The following is a 19,808-nucleotide window of genomic DNA, read 5'->3' as shown; positions in this document are numbered from 1 at the left end:
AATATATGATTTCCTGTCTTCCATTCTGTCATGTTCCCTGTAACAAAGATTAACCACACTTTGGCATATAGAGATTTTCCTAGCTATACTGGGGTTAGGAGTGAGTGTATAGTTCTGGCTGATGTATTTGTCATAATGAAAAACAGAATTTTTTGAAAGAGATTTGTATGAAAGTCTGATGAGCTCTCTGCTGTTTTCTTAAACAGCTTTACTAAGATATACGTTACATATAAATTGTACATTTCAGCGATTTTTAGTGAGTTCTTAACGGTTGTGCAATCACCATCATCTAATTCTAGAACATTCCCAGCCCTCCTCTGATTTTAGAAGTTATCTATGACTGTTTCTGTCTACGAATACAGAATTTTCATTGTTGACTGGATTATAGTAGTGGTTTCTATCCTATTGCATAGCTTTTTTTTAATGTTACTTTATTTAGTGTCTGCAGGAATATTTTAATCCCAAGTTGTCTGTGTTGTCCTGTTATTGTGCTTTCTGTAAGTCACCTCTTCATTAGCTACAATTGTTTTATTTATTTATTTTATATTTTTCTGAAGTTGGAAATGGGGAGGTAGTCAGACAGACTCCCACATGCACCCGACCGGGATCCACCTGGCATGCCCACCAGGGGGTGATGCTCTGCCCATCTGGGGCTTCTCTCTGTTGCAACCAGAGCCATTCTAGCGCCTCAGGCAGAGGCCACAGAGCCATCCTCAGCGCCTGGGCCATCTTTGGAGCCTTGGCTGCGGGAGGGGAAGAGAGAGAGAAGAAGGAGAGGGGGAGGGGTGGAGAAGCAGATGGGTGCTTCTTCTGTGTGTCCTGGCCAGGAATCGAACCTGGGACTCCCATATGCCAGGCTGATGCTCCACCACTGAGCCAACCAGCCAGGGCCACTACAATTGTTTTAAATCTCTAGCTATTGTACTGCTCTGTACATCTATGTATACATAATTTTATTGGTAACTTAAGCTATAAAAATGCTACTGTTATCACAATACATTTTTAAAGACTTGGATTAATTGCTGTTTTGGATTATCATCTTTTTCACTTGCATAGTTAAACTTTAACTGTTAAAGGATACATTATTATTATTTTTTTTTGCCAAAGCCTAATTTAATTACAAAAGTGAATTTGCTGTTGTAGAAATCATAACCTGCTCATTGAATGTGATTTCTTTTTTTTAAAGACTTTATTTATTCATTTGTGTGTGTCAAAGGAGAGAGAGAGAGAGAGAGAGAGAGAGCGCGCGCAGCGAAGGGGGGGGAGCAGGAAGCATCAACTTCCATATGTGCCTTGACCAGGCAAGCCCAGGGTTTTGAACCAGCGACCTCAGTGTTCCAGGTCCAATGTGATTTCTTTGTATAGACACTCTGGGTAACTTGTGCTTTTATTGCTGCAGTTGATTTCCAGGCTTGGGGATGATGGTGTTCATTCTTACTGCTTTCTTACTACACCTGTCTGAAATTTTTAGAACCGGTTCTTGTTTTTCTAAGCTTTAGAGCAGAGACTTACATGCTGCTTACCATCTATATGTTTAGACAGGTTTTTTTCAAAAGCCTTTTAAAGAGAGGCTGGAGTAGATTCAGGAATGCAGTATGTATCCTCTTACATTCTTAACCAGGGATGTGTGTCTAAATCCCTGTGGAACTACAAAAATTCACTGTCATGAGCTCTATCTACCCTTGGCTACTCTGGTTTGGAATAATGAGTAGAGCCCTGCTATCATGATTTGAGCTGCAGCCAAGTTTGGGAACCATTGTAAATTGGTGTCTCTTTGGACTCTAAGTCTGCCCAATTAATTTTTTTCCAGTCATTGTATTTTTGTCTTTTGCTTGTGTAATGGAGAAAGAGTTTTTGATATAAATTAGCATATAAGAAAGTGGTTCTTGGAGGAGGGGATATGATTCAACCGAAAATAAATTTATAGTTACACATAGCTGTCATTTTATTAATTCTGTGTTTTGGGGAATGAAACAAGACTATCTGTGCATTTTATAAATTTTATAGCTTTTATAAATGTACTCTCCCTTAAAATATAAATTTTGACATTATTCCATTTAGATAGAAATTTTCCAAAGAGGATTTTCATTTTCTTATGTGTTCTTAGAGTACCATGAGTACAGTTCCGGTTTAATACAGCTCTCAGGTTGTTAATTGCTGTTTGGGTGTCATTGAGCCTTGTGGATGGTCTAAGGCTGAGCTCCAGACCACTTTGGTAGGTTGCTTTGGAAGGGAACTGCCTGGCGTTGAACCACTTGGTAACTGTGCAGTCTGGGTAAAGTCAGTCTTTCCTTCCGAGGGTTGTTCTGGGAATTCGTTGTGGTGGTACATGGAACACATTCAATAAATGTTCATTGTTTTTGTTGTGATTCAGCTGTTTGTATTTGAAATGATAAATATTTTATTAAGTGAATTTTCTGTCTGGTAACACTAGATTCTGTGTTTTGTTGTCAGATGTAGGCTGGAAGCTTTGAAGAGGTCAAATACTTTCCATCCTGCTAAATGTACATTGAAGCATCTATTTGGGGAATGTTACTTTGGTGGTTTAAAAGAGTTTAAATGTGCTTTCCAAAGAACCTGGCTTACATTAATGCATTCATTTATTCACTGGGAGAGTAATTCATTTTTTACTCCACAGTAGCTTATAGCAGGTGTTAGAAACTCCTGTTGTTAACACTAATGGCAATCAATGTTTAGCTTTTTTCCTCCCTGTCTGCTGTCTTGTGGTTTTCCACCATTTATTCTTAATTGTCATGTGTCGTGGAAGTAATTAAATCCATGAGTCTCCTCATCTTGTTATAAATGTTTGCACCCCTTTTAAGTTTTCTTGGCTTCTCCAGATTCTGGATTCAATTAGCTTACTGATTGTTCTCTGGTTTGTAGGGCAGATTAGTCAGCTTTAGTGGCTTTTCCTTCATTCCTGCTTTTCTGCGTTTGGGTGATGCACCTGTATACATAATAGAAGAAAAGAATCTCCCTTCCTTTCCCTGGGAGAGAGGACAGTGGAGCCACCCAAAAAATCCTTCCTGGACACTCTATCTCCCAGAAGCATGCCCATGCCTTTCCCTTCCCCTCTCCTTCCCCCACAGATGTGCATCTCCTAAGGGTCCCTATGAGACTTGCAAGCAGAGGAGCAGTGGGCAACAAGTGGCAACTTGTCCTGTACTAACCCCTGAACCTGTCTCCAAGGCCCTCTTTTTCTGACTCTCTAGTGAGCTGACAGCAGCCCTGCTAAGGCTAGGCTGTCTCCCGTTGCTTCATCTATTCGAGGCCCTTCCTTGTTTCACTGTTCCCAGCTTTAATAAATGTACCCTCAAAATCACCTGGACTTCGCCTGACCTGTGGTGGCGCAGTGGATAAAGCGTCAACCTAGAAACACTGAGGTTGCCGGTTCAAAACCCTGGGCTTGCCTGGTCAAGGCACATATGGGAGTTGATGCTTCCTGCTCCTCCCCCTTCTCTCTCTCTCTCTCTCTCTCAATCTCTCTCTCTCTATCTATCTATCTCCCCCCTCCTCTCTAAAAAAAATGAATTAAAAAAAAATCACCTGGACTTCTGTTCAAGAATCTACTCTCTATAGCAGTGGTTCTCAACCTGTGGATTGCGACCCCGGCGTGGTCGCCTAAAGCCATCGGAAAATACATAATGCATATCAGGTATTTACATTCTGAATCATAACTGTAGCAAAATTACAATTATGAAGTAGCCACCAAAATTATTTTTTGCTTTGGGGTCACCGCAACATGAGGAACTGTATTGCGGGGTCACGGCATTAGAAAGGTTGAGAACCACTGATCTATAGGTCTGCTAGAGGCAGACCTGTTCCAAGCTGGTCCTGTTTCTGTTGTAACTCTTAGACACCCCCTCCCTCTCCCCAATAAAGAAACCTTCCTGGCTACCTCCACAAGCATTGCTTGATTTCATTTGTCCTGAATATGCCCCAGTGGACTAAGCATTTGGATGTTTGTAATTCCAAGTAGATTTTAAATATAGTGGTCAAAGTTATGTAATTGAACTATTTTACATCAGAAAAAGATCCAAGTAGAATGATTTTCTTAAGCAATATTTGACTTTCCTCACCGGAGATAATTAGGCGAGTAAGTAATCCGAGTGCACAAGAACACATTATGCACTTAAGCATTGAGTAGCTACTATATTTAAAGATTTGCTACTATATTTGAGAATTTGTCTATGAATTATGTGGAGAATGATGATATGGGGGCAAGGAGAGCCTAGGGGAAATGTGCTGTCCTAAGTTATTTTATGGTAGAAAGAAAGGGAATATGTTGATATAATGCAAGATTTAATGAGAATGTGTTTGGGGGTCTGTAGAAAGAAAGGGAGAAGAGCGTGCATGCTGGCTGATGAGAGAATTGGTTATTTTATTTTAAGAAAGCAAGCATTCTTTTAAGTGTCAGCGTAATAAATGTCTAAACCTGTAAGAATTTTAATGAGTTTATTTGAGCCAAACTGATGACAACTGCCTGGAAGCAAAGTCTCAATGGATTGAGAAAATGCTCTGGAAAATGGCAGTTTTACCACTTACTTGATAATTTTATACACCAGAATCAAAGGATAAAACGTAAGGGGGTTACAGGAAACCCATTGGTGATAGATTAGGGAGGCAGGAGAAAGCAAAGCGGGGACATCTTTGGGACTGGACCAAAAGTAAAAATGTATATACGCAAAACTTCTTTTACTTAGGCAGACAGAATATGGTTAAGATAATAATTGTAACAATGAGGGGTTTGGTTGGTTTCTCCCCTGGTGGGTTGGCTGCCCTGAGGGGACTGGATAAGAAGATGATTTATATTTCAAAGGCATGTTATCCAGGATGTTAATGTAGATGCAAAAAGACAAAAAGAAAAGACAATAGAAAGGTTCAATTAAGTTAAGCATTGACCTTTGTTAGACTAAATACCGCCATAGGACAGGACTACCCACCATGAACTGATTTTATTTAGAAAGTTTAAATTTCAGACCATTCTGTGTGGTTTCTGTAGGTCTGCAAGGCATCGTGGAGGCCTGGCATGAGCTTGTCAGACATAGCATGTGGTCCCTTTTTCGTCTACATAGAATTTTAAACTTTTAAACCTTCAGAATCCATTTTGCTTTCCCTGATTACTCACTGGTTGGTAAACGTTTGTGAGAAATGTTTCCATTCACATTATATTTTAGATTCCTGGGTACATCGGGTAATATTTTATTTTTGAGGATGTAAATGAAAATGAGCCCCCCCCCCCCCCTTTTTTCTAAGAGAGAGGGAGGAGAGAGAGGCAGAGAGATGAGAAGCATCAACTCATAGTTGTGGCACTTTTAGTTCATATGTGCCTTGACTGGGAGCTTCAGGCAAGTCAGTGACCTCTTATTGCAATATTTAAGCCTTGGGATCAAGTCGGTGATCCCACACTGAAGCCTTTGACTCCACTCTGAATGAAGCTGGTGAGCCTGTGCTCAAGCCAGATAAAGCCCACGCTCAAGCTGGCGACCTCAGGGTTTCAAACATGGTGTCTCAGTGTCCCAGGTCAATGCTCTGTCCACTGTGTCACCACTGGTCAGACAAGAATGAGACACTTCACCAGTAACACCAATGATTTGTTAAAAAATATGATTTTCGGGGTCTTAAAAAATTTACCCTTTGTGTGTATGTTTGTGGTGGCTTGACATCCATTTAACAGGATAAAGACATTTGATTATTTCTCTTAAGTATGCTGTTTTCTCTCTGAATTTTCATTACATTGTAGCAGCATATTGGGTGGGAAGGGCTAGTCAGCATTTTCTAAAATGTTATTTGGAAACTTCCACTGACTGATTCAAACATTTCATAAGCTCACAGAAATGGTTTAAAGTTTTAATTTGATTTAATATTTTGTTCTAGATGCTAAGTGGGATTTTCTTTTCTTTTTTAGTTATGCTTGAAAGGGCAGGGAGAATTGCTCTTGCTTTATTCTGAAGTATAAAAATGTCAAACTTGAAGTTACCCTTTATTCTTCATTGAAACCATTAGAGCAGGGGTCCTCAAACTTTTTATACAGGGGGCCAGTTCACTGTCCCTCAGACCGTTGGAGGGCTGGACTATAAAAAACACTAGGAACAAATCCCTATGCACACTGCACATATCTTATTTTAAAGTAAACAAAATGGGAACAAATACAATATTTAAAATAAAGAACAAGTAAATTTAGATCAACAAACTGACCAGTATTTCAATGGGAACTAAGGGCCTGCTTTTGGCTAATGAGATGGTCAATGTCCGGTTCCATATTTGTCACTGCTAGCGGTAACAAGTGATATGACGTGCTTCTGGAGCTGTGGCACATGTGTCCCGCGTCACCAGAAGTAGTATTGTACGAGAGCAACGCCACGCTTTGCTTCGCTCTCTCACTGACCACCAATGAAAGAGGTGCCCCTTCCGGAAGTGCGGCAGGGGCCGGATAAATGGCCTCAGGGGGCCGCATGCGACCTGCGGGCTGTAGTTTGGGGACCCCTGCATTAGAGGGTAAAAAACCCACAGTCAGGCTTTGCAGAAGGGAATAGTGAACAGCTAGATGAGAAGCAGCTGCATGGGGCTCAGGGTGGGAAGTGCGCACTAGCACATACAGTATTTACTAGCTATTGCCTCCGTCTGTGGGTGGTTTGTGGGGGTGTGTAGGAGGGTTAAGCCAATCAGTTGGATAGAAAATTATTTACTATATCAGTGGAAGAGGCAGGGCATAGTATACCAACTCAGGCACAAAGGGTGAAAGTTGAAGTTTAAGACTCCTTAGTTAAGGCCATGAAAGGAACTCCAGGAACACAGTTGAAAGTTGTTTGTTTTTTCAATTTAGTAGTGTGTGTGTTAGGGATGGAAACATTTTCAGTGAGATTCTTTAGATCACATTGTTATATGATTTCTCCTTTGACCTTGCAGTTTATGTTGCTCCGTTTATCAGTTTTCCTTAAAAAAAGGAAAAAAGATTCCCAACCATGATGTCTCAGCACATAATATGGGTGATATATATAGATTGGTGCTGGTTAGTGCTGAAGGACCTAAATTGACATTTTAGCTTTTATTCTCTAATCCAGCGGTTCTCAACCTGTGGGTTGCGACCCTGGTGGGGATCGAACAACCAAAACACAGGGGTCACCTAAAGCCATCGGAAATACATATTTTATTTAAAGATGTATTGTATAATAAATATGTATTTTCCAATGGCTTTAGGCGACCCCTGTGTTTTGGTCATTAGACCCCCGCCGGGGTCTCAACCCACAGGTTGAGAACTGCTGCTCTAATTCAAGATGGTGGCTTCCTTTTGGTGAGGAAGATACTGGAGGGAAAAAAGTAAACATGTTCCATCTGAGAATGGAATTCTGTGGGCTGGTAACTTTTTAGTATGTCCATCTACCGTCACAACCACATTATGTGCCCTAGTTAGGCGCATGTGAGGGAAGTGGGCCTAATTGGGTTATCCAAAGAGAATGAGTCAGAGAAGTGTTCAGTCAGAACTATTTCCAGGTTGGAAAATTCCCATTTCTATTTGCAGTGTTAAGACTATACTTTCAGGGGTCATTTCTATAGTTTGTTCTATTTGCAGTGTTGTTCAGTCTGGGGGTGGAGTGCAAATTAAAGAGCACTGTTTTAGAAGTGGGATTGGGTTTTGGCCTTGGCAGCTTGATATCAATAATTGCAGTTTTGCCCTGGCCGGTTGGCTCAGCGGTAGAGCTTCGGCCTGGTGTGCGGGGGACCCAGGTTCAATTCCCGGCCAGGGCACGTAGGAGAAGCGCCCATTTGCTTCTCCACCCCTCCCCCCTCCTTCCTCTCTGTCTCTCTCTTCCCCTCCCGCAGCAGCCGAGGCTCCATTGGAGCAAAGATGGCCCGGGCGCTGGGGATGGCTCCTTGGCCTCTGCCCCAGGCGCTAGAGTGGCTCTGGTCGCAGCAGAGCGACGCCCCGGAAGGGCAGAGCATCGCCCCCTGGTGGGCAGAGCATCGCCCCTGGTAGGCGTGCCAGGTGGATCCCGGTCGGGCGCATGCGGGAGTCTGTCTGTCTCTCCCCGTTTCCAGCTTCAGAAAAATACAAAAAAAAAAAATAATAATTGCAGTTTTGGCAGGAGATCATTATGGGTTTTGGCTCATCGGGCATGTGGAGCTCCTGAGGAAACGCGGGAGAAAAAGGAAGGCAGCCATAAGTGGAAGTGAAGCTAGAGAAGAAACACTTAAGGACCCCAGCTCTCCACTGTAGGCTGCAGTGGAGTGAGGGAAAGCTGAAGATCTGGTGGATCAAACCCAGTGGTTCTTCTAGTAGCCTTCTTAATAATACACACATCATCTATTCTAGCTAAAATCCTTGCCTGTTGTGTTCTGGAGTCACAGCAAGCACCAATGATGGAAACTTCTCCTCACGCCTTGATTCCTGACCTTTTATCACAAACATCATATCTGGTCATTGTTAATTTTATACCATCTGTTGGGAAAGCAGCTTGCTCACTTGTACCTCTGCCTGATTCGTGCGTGAGCCTTTGGCAGCACCACGTGTGTATAGCCTATGTAAGGCTACAGATGTTTGCCCTCAGAGTGGATTGCGGATTGCCTGCCCACCACTGGGAGGGGTCATTTTGCTGTTCCTCGGCCTGCTGCTGTGAAGAGACTTCCTCCTCTGCCCTTGGGAGACTCTATGAAAGGGAAAGGACCAACACTTTCCAGCTCAGCTCCGCATTTTCTCTACCGTTTGCCCAGATCCAATGTGGACCTGCCTGGGTTGGCCACCGGCATTACACCATCCATTAGATGATGAAAGTTTTACAGAGAATGGTTTATAGGTGGTAATGGGGTCCATCGTGTCTGAGAGCTAAAGATTAGGTATCGTAAATTGACCAGATTATACTGCTCAAAAAAATCGGGAAGCTTCATATGAAGTAATAAAATATCCCCTAATTAATTTGTGCAAGTCTGTGGATACACACTTACTCTAACTCAGGGCTAGAATTTGGGGGTGATGGAGCAAACTGTAGGCATGAATAGAGGCACAGATTTGTAAAATTATAGAACAGACTGCCAAGGCCATTACAAAGGGCCTTAAAATTACTACAGTCTTAACATACGATGTTTCGAGTTTAGGATGCTCACTCCAATAAAAAATTAAGAAAATTGAGACCTGTGAGTTTCCGCTTATGCCATTGGCCTCGTACTTACAAACTATGTGAATGAACTAGTTTGGTTGTGCCGGGTGGAAGAAGACGCGGCAATGCGATATCTGAGTGAGGGAGCTGGCCTCCCCCAGTGCGCTCACCTACGGCATTTTGGACTGTCAAAAGTGCAAGTGTTCTGTTTGTGTTAGGCTAGGGGTGTCACTGTCTTAGGGACGGAACTGCAACCTGAGGACCCTGTATTTATAATTGTTCTGCTGTTTGTGTTGTTACTGAGTAGGCATCTGAAGGGACCATGTTGTGTTTTGCTGTCTAATGATGAAGGCAGGCTGCAGGTCTTCCCTAGTAGCGCACTCAGGTCCTCGATATTTCTGTCTGGACAATGTTCATTAAAACATGTAAGTGGACACCTGACAAATATTCCTTGATAATGTGGAGACCATGTAGCCAGTGGCAGAACTTTAGTGTTACTGATCAATGGTACTTGGTAAATTTTCAAGTTTTAAAATACCTAAAATAAGAAGTAACTAGGTGGCATCTGTGATATATTTTCCCTAGCCTGAGCAAGAGCCAATCTTGTCACAGTGTTCATATTGCCATTACTTCAGCTCAAGTCACAGGCATTGTTAGGTATTCTTATATTACAGTTAACTCCTATTTAAACAGGATTTTAAAGAGGTATTTCTCGTGGCCAAAATTTCATTTTTTCATGCAATTCAACTACCAAGTGTTTTATGGGACCTAAAGAAAAGAAAAAAGGCCCCTAAATAGATAAAGTTAGTGAGGTTAATTAGGACTGCCTATTTCAGGGCACCTAAATGTTAAGAAACTGCATTTAGTGAAAATTCAAAGCAAAATGCTGGTATTTTGTAGCATGGTTAAGCGATTGTGTCCTATTTAATTGACAGTCATATTTTAGTAGTATATAATATAATGGTAAATTTCATTCTTGTTGTCAACATCATTACTTGAAGGTACTTTTTTGTGAAGAAGAGGGTATTGCTAAACATTCACATTTGTGAGTATTTGCTGGGCCCTGCAGTGAGGACAGAAATTGAGCTCATCTAAGGACACTTCCCGTCTAGTGGGGGAGCCAGTCATTGGTTATAGTCCTTGAGTAAGTATATTTTTCTAATAGGAGAACAATGTATGAATACTCTGACTGTTTGGGAGAACTTTTCGGAGGCGAAGAGAGACATTTTCAGTCGATACTTGAATGGCAAATATGAGTTAATTAGGGGAACAACTGATAGAGTTTGGGCAAAATTCCAGTTTTGTGCCCATGGGATAGCTACTAGGTTGGGATTGTTCTGTTCACTAGGGAAACAGAAACCCTTTCTTCTAGCATGGGGCAATATAATGTCATGGAAAGACATTGGAGGTCTGGATCTCATTCCTCCCTTCTCGCTAGAGTCCCAGACAAGTCTTCGAATTGTTAGGCTTTCTAAGTCTCAGTTGTCCTCATATGTAAATTTTGGTTCAAGTGTGTAGTGTTCAGGCAGCAGAGGGGAGGTACTTATGGGTTTGTGTCACACAAACCTGATGTACTGTAACCTTGGAGAAGGAGCTATTTTCTCAGGGGTAGGGTTAACGCTAGTCACCATGACTTTTACATTTGCTGGTTTTTTTTTTTTTTTTAAAAGCATCCACTTTGTGGGTAATGTTGGAAGTTATTCTAGGCTTTTGAAAGTTGCTATGTGGTCCCTCTGTACACACACTTGTGTGCAGCCTTATAAATGGGATGTTTTGGCATCAGTAGATGCCTCATTTGGCAGGGAGAGAGAGAACCTGAGTCACTTTCCCTGGTGACTCTTCCAAGCTTTCCCCAATGCTTACTTCCTTCTGCTGATCACATACTGGGAGATTCTCTCTACAAACTAATTCAGGCTTGACTGGAGAGTTGGTAGAAAGGAGCTGATACTCCTGTATATGTCCTTTTTTAAGAGGAAAAAAAATTTTTTTTTAAGTGGAGAAAGTTTATTTATGGACGTGGGAGAGAACATGGCAGGGCTCTCAGCTGGCTGGCAAGGGGGCAGTCACTGGAGACTGAAAGCAAATTCCCCAAGCCAGGTCCTAGGGAGAGCTCAGGAACGGCAGGGGGGTGGGGTGGGGTGGAGGTATTGGTCAGAACCTAGAGGACAGAAGGAATGGTACCTGATTTGCACGTGGGACCTGGCCAAGAATCCTCAAGTTAGAAGAGAACAGGGAGGAATCTGAAGGGAGAGAGAGAGAGAGAGAGAGACCTCAAGGGAGCCCAAGGCACAATGGCAGTGGGGACTGCTCAGGCCCTGTCCCCCATCAAATTTCATCACTGCTTAGGGACTGGGCAACGTGTCAGTTGTTTTCAGAGGCAGCTTGCCCTTCACCTTGACCACATTCTGCCCCTGGACCTGGCCATCTCCTCTTTACTCAGGCTCCCTCAGCATGGCCACCAGCTCCTTCTGTCCTCTATGTAGAGCCTGCCAGGCTTGCCCCTGGGCCTGGCCCCACAGCTGCAGCTCCTCCACGTGCCTGCGCCCAGCCAGGACAGCACCCGCCAGCTGCCTGTTCTCAGCCTCCTGCTTCTGCACACGATGCTGCAGGATGTCCCGCTGCTGCAGAAGGTTGGGGCACCAAGGTGCTATGCAGGGTTTTCTCAGGGGTCCCGCTACGGCACCAGGCTGGCTCCTTTCGGTCTTTGCCTTCTTCCACAGTTGTATCCAAGGCATTCAAGACAGCTTACAGGTTCCCCTCTTCTTATTTCAGAGATTTCCTCCCAGATAGATGTCTGCAACTGAGTTATAAACTTGTCATAGATTTGCTGTGTCACCTCAGGTTGCAGCTGGTAGAAGCACTTGTAACAGTCAGTGAATCTAGGGTAGCTCCTGGTGACGACCAGCTTCTGGAGAAAAGTATCCACTGTGGTGTCGAGGAGCTTCATCCTCAAAATGGTGGTGTAGTGGGACACAGATCTGGGGAATGACCTCTCAGCTGCTACCTACAGTGGCGTTGCTTGCTTTGGCCATATTGAAGTTGAACCACCAAATCTCTAAGAGGAAAATTTCTGAGCTGAATCTGAGGCCATGAGGTTTTTAAAGTCTATATGTATTGGTTTTCCTTTAATTTTTTATTTTTTTTTTAATTTTCTAGTGAGAGGAAGGGAGGCAGAGACAGACTCCCACATGTGCCTGACTGGGATCCACCTGGCATGCCCACTAGGGGGCGATGCTCTGCCCATCTGGGGTGTTGCCCTGTTGCAACCAGAGCCATTCTAGCGCCTGAGGCAGAGGCCATGGAGCCACCCTCAGCTCCTGGGCCAACTTTGCTCCAATGGAGCCTTGTCTGCAGTTAGGGGAAGAGAGAGAGGTGGGGAGGGAGAGGAAGGGGAAGGGGAAGGGTGGAGAAGCAGATGGGTGCTTCTCCTGTATGCCCTGGCCAGGAATTGAACCCAGGACTTCCACACACCGGGCCAACGCTCTACCACTGAGCCAACTGGCCAGGGCTGATGTGTAATTTTTTATAACAGAAAACATTAAAGGCTGCAGTAGATCTTGAGTAATCATGCTTAGCTGAGATTACCGTGAGGCTGTATGTTTAAACTAGTACAGCTCTCTGGGTTGTTAACCAGAAACTCTCTTTAGAGTCTTCTCTTAATCCTTTCCCCAACATTCATGTTGCTTTGTCCTCTGTCTCTTCTTCCTAGTGACACATGCACTGTCATTGCAGTTAAAAAATTGTTTTTCTGCTCAGATACAGACTCTTAAAGAAGCAGCTCTGAGGAGGCACACACCTGGCTTTCTGCCTATTCATGATCAGTGAATGGTGGGGGAGAGCCATGTCTGGGATCCAGAGGAAACTGAGTCACCTTTGGGTTCCCTTCCCTTTCCCTCATTAACATGAAGTTGTCTGAATCTTTGTTAAAGTAGTTTACTTGGCAGACCTATAAGGTAGGGAACAGACAATGGATGGCATGCTTCCAGCTTGCATAGCAGTTCAAAGGTAGCATGTAACTCCTAATTTTTCTCACTTTCAGACATGATTGTAAGTCAAAATTCACTGTAAATAGTCATTGGATATGAAAAGTAAGTTTTGCAAATGAATATAGTGCAGCACAGCAGAGGTCATTTGTAAAAGCCAACTTTATTGAAATTAGATGAGAGGAAGGGGGGTAGAAACACAGACTCCCACATGCATCCCACCCAGCATCCACCCAGCAATCCTCTCTGGGGCTGAAGCCCCAATATTGGGGGATTTTTAGCACCTGGGCTGATAGGCTACAGTGGAGCTATCCTCAGTGCCTGGAGCTGCACTTGAACCAATCAAGCTACTGGCTGCAGAAGGGAAAGAAGGAGGGAAGCCAGATGGCCTTCTGTGAGCCCTGACTGGGAATTTAACCCGGGACATCCATATGCCAGGCTGATGCTCTATCCATTGAGCCACCAGCCAGGGCCAATTTCTACACTTCTAATAAAATCTAAATATTTCAATTTAAATATTGAAGGTTCATATTTTCCTCATTTAAATTTCTCCTTTAGTGCTACTTTAGAAAAGAGCAGTTTGAAGACTGAAAAAATTCTGTTTTTATTTGGCAAAAGATAAAAATTATTATCCAGGAAGGACTGTTTTTGAATAATAAAATAAAAAAATACAAAAGCCTTCCCTCAAATACACTGCTATAAGCATCTTAGAAGAAAACATAGGCAGTAAGCTCTCTGACATCTCTTGCAGCAATATATTTGCCGATTTATCTCCACGGGCAAGTGAAATAAAAGACAGGATAAATAAATGGGACTATATCAAACTAAAAAGTTTTTGCACAGCTAAAGACAATAAGAACAGAATAAGACAAACTACACAATGGGAGAACATATTTGACAATACATCTGATAAGGGCTTAATAACCAAAATTTATAAAGACCTTGTAAAACTCAATACCAGGAAGACAATCCAATCAAAAAAGGGACGAAAGAGATGAATAGACACTTCTCCAAAGAGGACATACAGATGGCCAATAGGCATATGAAAAAATGCTCAACATCACTAATCATTAGAGAAATGCAAATTAAAACCACAATGAGATATCACCTCACACCAGTCAGAATGGTGCTCATCATTAAAACAACACAGAATAAATGCTGGCGAGGATGTGGAGAAAAGGGAACCCTCCTGCACTGCTGGTGGGAATGCAGACTGGTGCAGCCTCTGTGGAAAACAGTATGGAGATTCCTCAAGAAATTAAAAATCGAACTGCCTTTTGACCCAGCTATCCCACTTTTAGGAATATACCCCAAGAACACCATAGCACTGTTTAAAAAGAAGAAATGCACCCCCATGTTTATGGCAGCATTGTTCACAATAGCAAAGATCTGGAAACAGCCCAAGTGTCCGTCAGTGGACGAGTGGATTAAAAAGCTTTGGTACATATATACTTGGGAATACTACTCAGCCATAAGAAATGATGACATCGGATCATTTATAACAACATTGATGGACCTTGATAACATTATACTGAGTGAAAGAAGTAATTCAGAAAAAACTAAGAACTATATGATTCCATATATAGGTGGGACATAAAAATGAGACTCAGAGACATGGACAAGAGTGTGGGAGATTACAGGGTGGGGCGGTGAGGAAAGAGAGAGGGGATTGGGGGAGGAAAGGGGCACAAAGAAAACCAATTAGAAGATGACAGAAGACAATTGGACTTTGGGTGATGGGAATGCAGCATAATCAAATGTCAAAATAACCTAGAGATGATTTCTCTGAAAATATGTACCCTGATTTATCAGTCACCCCATTAAAATTATTAATTAAAAAAATCTAAAAAAAATACAATGCTGCCACTTTATATAGGTAAATTAACAAACAATCTAGTAGTACATTGCAGGCCTAAAGGGAAGAACTTACCACATCAAATGATCCAGTTCCTAATAGTCGTTTCGTGTTCCTTTTGATTGAAAAGTCAGAGCAATAGTAAAATCCTTCAGCCATCCACCTCAATCAATGATTTCAGTACAGAGAAAACATCTTTTCAATCAAAACAGTTACTTTTCTGTTTCTAGGTAGCATATAATAAGCTTTCAGAGATGGTAGTTTTGTATCAGCCTGAGAGTTCCACCCACTCTTGACCTGCTCAGGTGTTCCTACTTCATTATAGGGAGACTCAGGGAATTGAGGGTATATCCACAATGAGAAAACAACAAATGGGAAAAAATTCTGTCATTTCCTCTATATCCTTATGTCCATTTTCAGATGGCATTTCCATATGATTAAGCTAAGGATCTTCCAATGGAGAGATGGTGCTGGGTTATCCAGGTATGCCCAGTGTATTCACAAGTGTTCTTATCAAACAGAAGTAGATTGATTAGAGAGAGAAAAAAATGGGGAAACAGAACACAGAGAGTGGAACAGTGGCTTTTTAAAGGTAGTTGAAGGGGCCACAAGCCAAGGAAGCAGGTGTATCTCAGAAATATTACTGATTTGGTTTCAGGCCACTGCATTAAAGTGAGTTTCACAAAGTGAGTTGGAGTCTCTGTTGGTGGAGGGTCTTGCCTTCCATTTATAACACCTGTGAAGTACAATAAAAGGAAAGACAATAAAACGAGGTGTGCCTGTAGGAGCAGCCACCAGAAGCTGAAAAAGGCAAGGAATTGGATTTTCCCCTCAGAATTTCCAGGAAAAACCAGCTCCTGTCAACCTCCACTTTAGCCCAGCAAAACTGATTTTGAACTTCTGACCTCCAGAACTGTAAGAAAATAAATTTGCGTTTTAAGACACTGGTGTGTGGTAATTGTTAACAGCCACAAAAGGAAACTAGGCTAAATGTTTTCTTTGTTTCTTGTTCCTCATTATGAGGGTGTGTGTGTGTGTACATGTATATGATGCTGCTGCTGCTGTTGACACTCATTAAAACTTTATGTGCCAGACACGGTGTTATATATGCCATGGGCATTTGTTTACAGTTAAGGAAACATGCATGTACAGGTAAAGTAAATTCCTTAAGATCACACAGGTAGTATTAGCTCCAGACTTCATGATTTTAATTAATAGAATTTTATAGGGGGATTAAGAATTGAGTTTGAATTTGTTAGCCATCTGAGTTAACTTTTTCTTTGACCCTTATTATTTTTTATGATGAAAAACAAACTGTATCACCCTAGAAAACCAAGTGTGGAATATATTGAATGTTACATATACAGTTTTTTCCACATTATTTGTGGAATTCAGCCAGTAATAAAGTAAGGAAACCATATGATACATACTCTAGTAAATGGGAATTTTATGGGTGACAAATGCTGTGAAAAAAGTTAACATTTTTTTTTTGTCACCAATTGTTCGATTAATTTAAACTGAAAACAAAACAAAAATGCAGTTCACTCCCTACATATAACTTCTTTTGTGTGTGTGTGATAGAGAGGAGGGACAGACAGGAAGGAGAGAGATGAGAGCATCAATTCTTCATTGTGGCTTCATAGTTGTTCACTGATTGCTTTCTCACATGTGCCTTGACTGGTGGTGGTGGGGGCTACAGCAGAGTGAGTGACCCCTTGCTCAAGCCAGCGACCTTGGGCTTCAAGCCATCAACCCAATGCTCAAGGCAGCGACCTCGGGATTTCAAACCTAGGTCCTTTGCATCCCAGTCCAATGCTCTATCCACTGCACCACTGCCTGGTCAGGCCATTATTATTATTTTTTAAGGTTCTGCTTGTGAGAGATCGTATAATATTTGTCATGTTCTGTCTGACTAATTTCCCTTAGAAAAGATGTCCTTGAGATCCAGCCATGTTGTCACAAATGGCAAGATTTAATTTTTTTTTAGAGCAGCGGAAGATTTCATTCTTTTTTATGGATGAGTAATACTGTATGTGTATGTGTGCATTTGTTTATTTTTGTGTGTACACACACACACACTACTACTACTACGACGACGACGACGACGACGACGATGACGACGATGACGATTTTTTTGTCCATTCATCTATAGATGGATACTAGGTTGTTTCCATATCTTGGCTATTTTAAATAATGCTGTAGTGAATATGAGGATGCAGGTATCTTCTCAAGTTAGTGTTTTCATTGTTTTTCTTTTTAAAAATTTTTTTATTTTTATTTTTGAGAGAGAGAGAGAGACATACAGATGGGAAGGGAGAGTGATGAGGAGCATCAACTCCTAGTTGTGGTAATTTTTAGTAGTTTATTGATTGCTTCTCATACATGCCTTGACTGGGGGGGTCCAGCTGAGCCAGTGACTACTTGCTCAAGCCAGCGACCTTGTGCTCAAACTGGTGAACCTGCACTGCACTCAAACCGGTGACCTTGTGGTTTTGAACCTAGGACCTCAGCGTACCACGTTAACGCTCTATACATTGTGCCACCATTGGTCAAGCTAGTGTTTCCATTTTCTTAAGAGAAATACAAGTGGGACAGACGGTAGTTCTATTTTTAATATTTTGAGAAAATCTTCATAATGTTTTCCATAGTGTCTGCATCAATTTACATTCATATCAATAGTGCACAAGTGTTCCCTTTTCTCTGTATCTTTGCCAACACTTGTTATTTCTGATTTTTGTAATAAAAACCATTCTAACAGGTATGAAGTAATATTTCCTTGTGGTTTGTTTGGATTTACATTTTCTGATGATAAATGATGTTGAGCATTAAGCATGTTTTCATGTGCTTGTTAGTCATCTGTATGTCTTTGGAAAAATATCTACTCAGCTATTCTGTTTACTTTTTAAGTTGGATTTTTTTTTTTTTGCTTTTGAATTGTATGAGTTCTTTTTATATTTTAGATATATGCCCCTTAATAGATATATGATTTGCAAATATGTTCTCTCATTCAGTAGGTTGACTTTTCATTTTGTTGATTTCCAGAAGCATTTTAGTTTGATGTACTCCCACTTTTAATTTTTGCTTTTGGTGATTCAAATAATTGTCACCAAGACCTATCTATGTCGGGGAGCTTACCAGTAGCTTTTGTTTTCGTAATTCATTTTGAGCTGCTGTTTGTCTAAGGTGTAAGATAGTGTTTTAGTTTCATTCTTTTGTATGTGGCTGTTCAGTTTTCCCATATTTATTGAAGGCACTGTTCTTTCTTTCTTAAATATTCTTGGCTTCTTTGTTGTAAATTAATTGATTACCTATATGTGGGTTTTTTCTGGGCTCTTTTTTCTATTTCTTTGATGTATTTACTTGTGTTTATGTCAGTACTATACTGTTCTAATCACTATAGCTTACTTTGGATTGTTGTTTGAAGTCAAGGCATGTGATGCCTTCAGTTTTGCTCTTTCTCCAGACTGCTTTGGCTATTCAGAGTCTTTTGTGGTTGTGTATGGGTTTCAGGATTGTTTATTTCTGTGAAAAATGTCATTGGAATTTTGATAGGAATAGCATTGAACTTATAGATTGCTTTGGGCATTATGGACATTTAAACATTTTTCCAAATCATGAGCATGAAATATCTTTGTTTATTTGAGTCTTCTTTAATTTCTTTAATGTCTTTTAGTTTTCAATGTGTAGGTCTTTCACTTCCTTGGTTAAATTTATTTCTAGACATTTTATACTTTTTTGATGTGGTTGTAAATGGTATTTTCTTTTTTCCTTTCTGACAGTTTGTTAGTAATGTCTAGCACTGCAAGAGATTTTTCTGTATTGATATTGCATCCTGCAACTTTACTGAATTTGTGTATTAGTTTTAATAGGTTTTTGATGTAGTCTTTAAGGTATTGTATACATATACTACTGTGTCACCTGCATATAGTCACAGTTTTTCTTTTCTTTTTAATTTGGATGCTTTTTATTTCTTTTTCTTGCCTAATTGCTCTGGCTAGTACTTTCAATACTATGTTGAATAAAAGTGAATAGGCATCCATGCCTTTGATCTTAGAGGTAAAGCTTCTAGCTTTTCACCATTTAGTATGGTATAAGCTGTGGGTTTGTCATACACGGTCTTTATTATGTTGAAGTCCATTTCCTCTATACATGCTTTGTTGAGAACTTACATTTTAAGTGAATGTTGAATTTTGTCAAGTGCTTTTTCTGCTTCTTTGTGATTGTCATAAGATTTTATTCTTTATTTTGTTAATATGTTATATCACATTGACTGATTTGTGGATGTTGAACCACTCTTTTCAACCTTGAAATAAATAGCATTTGATTATGGTATAACATTCTTTTAACGTGTTGTTGAATTTGGTCTGTGCATTTATGTTCATCAGGGATGCTGATTTGTAATTTTCTTGTGGTATCCTTGTGTGGTTTTGATATTAGGTATTGCTGGCTTTGTAAAATGAGTTTGGGAGAGTTCCTCCCTCTTTATTTTTTTGGAATAATTTAAATATTTGGTTAAATTCACCAGTAAAGCCATCTGGTTGTGCTAGACTTTTGTTTATTGGGAGGTTTTTGATTACTGAATGAATCTCCTTCTAGTAATTAGTTGGTTTAGATTTTCTATTTTATCATGATTCATTCTGGGTAGCTTCTGTGCTTCTATTAATTTATCTATTTTAGGTTGTCCAATTTATTGTTGGATAATTGTTCATAGTGTTCTTATGTGATTTTCTATTTCTTTGGTGGTATCAGTTGTGACATCTTTATTTCTGATTATATTTGAGTCCTCTCTTTTTCTTGCTGAGTCTAGCTAAAGGTTTGTTCATTTTGCTTATCTTTTTCAAAGAACCACTTCTAAGTTTTACCTTTTTAGTTTCA

At 40.9% G+C, this 19,808-nt stretch overlaps 1 protein-coding gene and 1 pseudogene across 3 annotated transcripts in view; one reads left to right on the top strand and one right to left on the bottom strand.

Annotated features, from left to right (window-relative positions):
• Window positions 1-19,808, top strand: part of JARID2 (jumonji and AT-rich interaction domain containing 2) — a 321,993-nt gene that overhangs the window by 128,865 nt on the left and 173,320 nt on the right. The window lies entirely within an intron of this gene.
• LOC136328940 (polyamine-modulated factor 1 pseudogene) lies at window positions 11,528-12,127 on the bottom strand (annotated as a pseudogene).

The sequence above is a fragment of the Saccopteryx bilineata genome, chromosome 3 (genome assembly GCF_036850765.1).
Source record: "Saccopteryx bilineata isolate mSacBil1 chromosome 3, mSacBil1_pri_phased_curated, whole genome shotgun sequence".
NCBI lineage: Eukaryota > Metazoa > Chordata > Mammalia > Chiroptera > Emballonuridae > Saccopteryx > Saccopteryx bilineata.
This window is presented reverse-complemented; position numbering and strand designations above follow the sequence as displayed.